This window comes from Orycteropus afer, unplaced genomic scaffold (assembly GCF_000298275.1).
Source record: "Orycteropus afer afer isolate SDZICR_OR568_19922 unplaced genomic scaffold, OryAfe1.0 scaffold00074, whole genome shotgun sequence".
Lineage (NCBI taxonomy): Eukaryota > Metazoa > Chordata > Mammalia > Tubulidentata > Orycteropodidae > Orycteropus > Orycteropus afer.
The window spans coordinates 11,076,868-11,081,932 of NW_006921661.1; the positions used below are offsets into that span (position 1 = coordinate 11,076,868).

Here is a 5,065-nt window from a genome sequence, read left to right on the forward strand (position 1 = left end):
TGGTTTTCCATTCAACAATTCATACACATTCTGTTTTGTGACATTTCCTGCAATCCCAACAGTAACATTCTTCCCTTCATCCCTGTAACCACCCCTTCCCTTCAATTTTCTATCCCATCCTCTCCCACCTTCCTAGCTCTATTCCTGGCCAAATGCTGTCCTCTTGATCTTATATGCTTGAATAATCTAACCAGTGCATACTTCCCTGATATCTGTCTATTGTTTGGCTGCCAGTTGTGTCATGGGAGTTAAGTTCAGTTCTTAGCTTGAAGGGTGTCTAAGGGCCATAATCTGGGGAGTTCCATCAGTTTCTATCAGACCAAGACCAGTAAGCCTAGCCTTTTTTTTAAAATTGTGATTTGGGTGAAAGTTTACAGAGCAAATTCACTTTCCATACAGCAGTTCACACACACTTTGTCTCATGAAAATGACTACAATTTACCACAAGGCAACAGTTTCCCTCCCACTTCCCCACAATAGTTACCTCTTCCCTGTGTCCATCCCTCCATGCACTCCTGCCCCCTGAGCTGTCTCCCTGCTGCATAAACAGCTCTTCTTTCTCCCATGATTGTTCTCTCCAAGGAATGTATCTACCTCAGGTAAATGTTCAACTCCTATGCCTATCTTTTGTTTGGCTGGAAGCCACAGGTATGGGTTCAATTCCAGACCTGAAGGGCAGCTAGGGGCCATAGTCTCAGTGGTTGCCTCAGGTTCTATCAGACCAGCAAACCTGGTCGCACCCCCCCCTTTTTTTTTCCAAATGGTTTTGAGTTTTGTTCTACATTGTCCTCCCTCTCTATCCAGGATCTCCTACATAGATACCCCTCTGAGTGGTTGACAATGGTAGCCGGGCACCATCTAGTTCTTCTGGTCTTATAGTTGTACAGAGTAAGCCTAGTCTTTATTATTATTATTTTGAGTATTGTCCCACATTTTTCTCCCACTCTGTCCAGGACTTCCTATTATGATCCCTTTCAGAGCAGTTGGCTGTGGTAGCTGGACTCCATCTAGTTCCTTTGGTCTCAGGGTAGTGGATGCTGGGTTCCACATGATCCATTAGTTCTTCAGACTAATTGTTTCCATGAATCTTTTATTGTCTCGACTCTTCTGTGCTCCAAATGGGGAAAGACCAATTGTTGTACCGTAGATGGCCACTCATAAACTTTTAAGACCCTAGTCACTACTCATGAATGCTGGATGTAGAACATTGTCCTTGTGGACTATGTTATGTCAATTGACCTTGGTGTTCCCCAAGACTATAGTCCTGAACCCCAGGCCTATTGACTCATTCCCTCCAAGTGTTTGCTTATGGCTAAGAAGTTTTCATAACTTAGTATGCTCTACTATATTCATGAATATGTTTGCAGCACATGTAAATTTATATGTAGAAATATCTTCTGTCAAGCCTGTAAGTATTCATGGGAAGTCCCATTGGCCTTCCCACCACTGTTCAGTTTGTGTGTCTATGTATCTACTTGCAGATTATTGTTTTGGCAATATAAATTGTATTTACTTCTGTTGCTTTTAACTCTTGTGCTCCTCCCGCCATCTTTCTTCAGCTTGATCGTTTTGTGCTGACCTCCCCCTTATTGTATATTGCCTTTCCCTTCACTCAAGTTAATACGTGTCTGCCCTCTAGTTAGTGATTTACTCTCCTTTCCCTTCCTACCTCTGGTAATCTTTAAAGACTGTTTCTTTCCACGTGTAAACCTTTTCTTGACTTTTTACAGTGTTGGTCTCATATGATATTTGTCTTTTTGTGATTGACTAATTTCACTCAGCATAATGTCCTCTAGGTTCATCCATGTTAGGAGATGTTTTGCAGATTCACTGTTTCTCTTTAACATTGCATAATATTCCATTGTAACTATGTACCATAGTTTGTTTATCCATTCACCCATTGATAGGCATTTAGGTTGTTTCTATCTTTTTTCTGTTGTGAATAATACTGCTATAAACATGGGTGTGCTTTTACCTATTTGACGTCACAGGTCTTATTTCTATAGGATATATACCTAGTAGTGAGATTACTAGATCATATGATATTTATATTTCTAACACTTAAGGAAGCACTATACCATTTTCCAGTCCCACCAGCAATGTATGAAGGTTACAGTGTATTCACAACCTTGCCAGCATTTGTTCTTTTCTTTTCCTATTAATTTGGGATGAGATGGTATTTCACTGTTGTTTTGATTTGCATCTCTCTAATGGTTAATGATTGTGAAAGCTTCTTTGTGTGTTTTTTTGCCACCTGAATGTCTTCTTGGTGGAATGTTTATTCCTGTCCTCTGCCCATTTTTTAATTGGATTGTGTATCTTTTTGTTGTTGTTGAGGTGTTGAAGTTTCTGTGCATTTTAGAGATTAGTCCCCTGTCTGATATGTTTTTGCCAAAAAGGTTCTCTTTTTACTCTTTTGGCGAAGTCTTTTGATGCACATAAATGTTTAATTTTTAGGGGATCCCAGTCATCTAGTTTGTCTTCTGTTGTTTGTGTGTTTTCAGTTATGTTTGATAGTGTATTTATGCCATCTGTTGGGGCCCCTATGTTTGCCCTTATTTTTTCTTTGATGATCTTTATGGTTTTAAGTTTAACATTTAGGTCTTTGATTCATCTTGAGTTAGTTTTTGTATATGGTAAGATATATGGATCCTGTTTCATTTTTCTGGAAATGGATATTCAATTTTGCCAACCTCATTTGTTAAAGAGACTATCTCTTCCCCATTTAATAGGTTTTGGCCCTTTGTCAAAGATCAGCTGTCCATAGGTGGATAGATATACTTCTGTATTCTCAATTCTGTTCCCTTGGTCTAAGTGTCTGTCATCGTACCAATACCAGACTGTTTTGACTACCATGGCTATATAGTAGATTTTTGAGATTGGGGAGTGTGAGGCCTCCTACTGGACTCTGGGCCAGGACTGCATTGTATCTGTAGATCACTTTGGGTATTATTGACATTTTCACAATATTAAGCCACCTTATTCATGAGCATGGTTTTTTCTTCCATTTTTGTAGGATTCTATTCATCAAAAATCACATTTGTCTTTCATTTTATAAGGTTTTTTTTTTTTTTTTTAAGCTCAATTGATGCTCAGTGTTTAGAGTCTTTCGATTCTGACTCATAGTGATGCTCTTTGGGTTTCTGAGGTGGTAAATTCTTACGGAAGTAGATTGCCCAGTCTTCCTTCCACACAGTGGCTGGTGGGTTTGAACTGGCAACTTTCTGGTCACCAGTCAAATGCCTTAGGCACTACATCACCAGAGTTCTTTTTTAATTCCTTAGGGTTTACAAAATGGTGATCTTCTAATTCTATAATTCTTTCTTTATTTGTTATAATACTTCTATAAAGAGAAATAAAAATTGATTCTATAGCATCCTTAAAAAGTGACCAATTAGGTTTTCCTTTTATGTAATTTAAACATATTTGATGGGTTTCAATCCATTGTAATTATTATTCTTTTTGATGCTCAGATTGGGAACCTCTTCAAGTCAGTTCCTGGATTTTTGAAAAAACAAAACAAAAATAAAAACAAAAAATCAGCCTTAGTAACTTTGATATTGGTTTCAGACTTATCACTTGGTTAAGAGACTGATAAATTTCTCCACTGTAAAATTAACTATATTTTTCCTTTATAATTGACAAGTATCTTGTGAGGGAATGCTATAAATATATATACATCCGATGTTTGCCTACTAATTTTAATGTTCATTGATGATTCTTGCCTAATGCATCTATTACTGTGATGTTTGCCAAATGGTGATTTTCTTTTTCCTTCTAATTTATTAATTAGCCTTCTACTGTAAGGAAGAGCTCCCTCCCCACCAACCCCCATTTATGTATGCATGTAATTGTCCATTCATTCGTCCAGTTATTTAAATTTGCATGGACTTAGAGACTCTTATTTTATTCTAAAGGTATCATTCATTATCATCATCATTTATTTTGTTGCTCAAATTGCCTCTAATTTGACTCTTAGAAATCTCTTCAAATTTGTTTGTCTGTTTTTTGACAGGACTTAATAAAAATTTTTTTTTGAGTACTTCCTTATTTTCTGTCACTGTGAGATAATCCAGATGCATTGTTTGCTATCCAACTCAGCTCTGGAATCAGCCATTTCTCCAAGTATCCCTGATTCCTTTTATCGGATAGTGGTATATATTGGAATGGGCATTATCCTCTCACTCTTAACGTTTCTATCTTCAAACACTTGTGAATTTTTTTCTCTAAATGTTACTTTTCTCTTAAAAGAATGATGTTTTCTCACTACCTTATCCCTGATATTTTAAAAATATAGTTTCTGTTCTTCAAAAGCTCACAGTTAAGCAATTAAAAATGACTTTTACTCAATATATATTAATAAAATGTGATAAGAGAAGAAGACTAACATTTATTGTACACATAATGTAGATAAAGCATTATTTAGTCGTTTTATCAATCATCTGTTGTCACAAAATTTCTGCATAAGAACCGACCACAGAAACTCAGTGGTGCACAAGTGTGAGCATTTATTGTTCACACATCTGGTGCCCTTCTGAGCTTGCTCACATGTCTGAGGGTTGGCCAGCTATCAGCTAATCTAGACTAGCACTGGCTGGGATGGCCGGGACAACTCAGCTTTCCTCCAGTGGGTTGGCCCAAGCAGGTTTTTATGGTATGGCAGAGACACAAGAGAGTAGGTGGGAATACGTGGTACTTTTTCAAGTCTCTGCTTGCATCAGGTCTCTTAACATCCCCTTGACAAAAGCCAATCCCGTGGATAAATTCACAACTCTGGATGGGTGGCTATTTTCAGAAAATGGATATGTGACTCTTAAGATGAATGCAGATAGCCAAAGCCAAACTATAGCAGGGATGACTTGCATAATTATCCTTCCCCTATTTGATACTGAAAGTAATAATAAGACTCAGAAATGTCAGGGTGGAGCAATGGGAGCTGTAAGTCAGGCAGATAATTCCTTTGTGAGGATAGGGATTGGGAGTTCTCAGTGGGGGAGAATTATACCCTCAGGAACAGCCTTGTCAGGTGCTGCCTGATTTCCTTGGTTCTGGCCCCATAGATGAT

At 37.8% G+C, this 5,065-nt stretch overlaps 1 protein-coding gene across 1 annotated transcript in view; it reads right to left on the bottom strand.

Annotated features, from left to right (window-relative positions):
* The window catches only part of LOC103197176 (olfactory receptor 52L1-like), a 17,859-nt gene that overhangs the window by 11,954 nt on the left and 840 nt on the right, over positions 1-5,065 (bottom strand). The gene's annotated exons all lie outside the window — the stretch shown is intronic.